Below are 2092 nucleotides of genomic sequence, written 5' to 3'. Positions count from 1 at the left end.
CGCGACAGGTCCACACGAACTGAATTCGTTTAGAAGCGTGTTGTAAACGTTGTAAACAGCACTCTCATACAGCATTTTACTTTAAGTTAAAAGAAGAAGAAAATTTGGCGCCAAAAGCGTGTCACTTGTCCTTTAATGTCTATCTTTAGGGTCCCAGATGCATCTGTTACAACAATGCTGATAACAGCATCTAAAAGTTAAATATCCAGTCTATAATTTGTTGTGCATATGTCAAAGACATTTTTATTGGTTTGATTATTCTATCATTTTCTTTTAATACGATTTGTTAAAAAAACACTTTACGATTAGGCCGCTCGTTGGATTCTCAGAGCAAAAGCCCAAAGCAATCCAATGCAATAAGAAATGGTATTTTGGTACGAAATATCAAACTGAAATAAACAATTGAATAAACGAATATTTCATCCCAGCAAACAGGCCTGTATCAGAACAAATGATAAATAGATGTATAATAAATATGGACAAGGCCAAGGTAAAATAAAGAGCAAGACAAACATTATTCTTTGTTTCATCTTGATAAGGCAGTATATAGATTTTACTCAAAGCTTCAAATGCCACTTTAAAAAAACACATTCTTAATTCAATCTGTTTTAAGATAATCTGTCAATATTTTGTTTAAAGAATATTTGAAAAATCAATTTTATTCTCAAAATGCTAGTTATAGCTTCCCGACATCGTAATAACCCTGTTTTTGGTAACTGGGACGCTTTTAATCGTTCATTAATTCATTCGTTAATTCACAAATTTCCTTAATAATGGTTAGTTTTTTCTATTCATCGTGAGTTCTTTGTTAACTTGAACCTCAGTTTAGTGGGGTACTTCACTACTTCATATGATGAAGGGCGATGGGGCTCATGAGACATGCCCATTAGAAAATTATACTTAAAATACAAGATCAGAAATTTCATAAAAGTTTGGAGGAAAATAAAAATTTGATGTTACGTTTGCTCTGGTTTTTTATTTTTCTAATGGGAAAACATATTTATCATAATTTTATGTTTGCTTCATTTTTGCTTATGTGATGATTTGGCTTAAAATCTCTGAATTTTCTCCTGGAGCAAAGAAGACAATGCATAGATTAAAAACTGATTTAAATCTACGGACGCTAAATGAATGAATGTAGTGGTTCTGCTTTAACTGCTATCTGCATAAATTAAATAAACCTTTATTATATTTATGATAAATTGCCAAATATAGATTATCAAAACCAAAAACTGAAAACGCTTCTAAAGAATGCTGAAAAATGTCATGCAGTCAGTGGCGTAGATAGAGGGGGTCAGAGAAGCGAAAGACCCCCCTGTAAAGCTAAACTGCCATTTTGTCGGAAAACATCTGATCATGTCGGAATTATAACATGATTTCCAATTTTTATCTAAATGTTAAATTTTGAAAGGAAAGATTTTAATCCTCCGTAACAGACGAAGATATGAAAATAGATACAAAATTCCTTCATTCAAAGATGGGGTGGATGGAAATGATTCTCTTCGATGATGAGGCACCTATTGGATATTTTATTGGCATATATGATTAAAAGCGTCGTTATTCGTTATATATAATCTCTTATATTGCATCATTTTCTCGTATTAGGTTTTTTGGGGCTAAAAAAAGAAGCTCTTTACATCTGGCAAATAAGGGACCTTTAAGAAACTTTTACTCCTAAAATTAGAACAAAAAAAGTCAATAAACTGTGTACTTATCTCGACATTAGTTTTCTTACAAAAAATGTGTATACTCTGAGAATGAGTGTATTCAGAGATCATGGAAGTGTCACACTTCCATTATCTTTAATGTATTCACAACGTTTCTAAGATAAAAGAGCCAGGAGAAATACTGGAATAGTTGGCTAGAAAAATCCCCGCTGCCCTAGAACATTTCGAATTTTCCCATGAAACCAAGCCGGTTTGCCGCCGAAATTCAAATTTTTTTCTTAATTAAAAACCAGACGTACCACTCCAAGCCCGAACTGATGAACAGTGAAACCGGAAAAGTGATTCTTTCTTCGCTGCATCCGCCAATTCGCCTTGTCACTCATTCACAGCTTGATACTACTTATGCCGAAACCACATTTATGGAA

Source organism: Rhopilema esculentum, chromosome 16 (assembly GCF_057945365.1).
Source record: "Rhopilema esculentum isolate cy_ngs chromosome 16, ASM5794536v1, whole genome shotgun sequence".
In the NCBI taxonomy this organism is placed as follows: Eukaryota; Metazoa; Cnidaria; class Scyphozoa; order Rhizostomeae; family Rhizostomatidae; genus Rhopilema; species Rhopilema esculentum.
The sequence above is the reverse complement of the archived record's forward strand: the minus strand, read 5'-3'. Positions refer to the sequence as shown.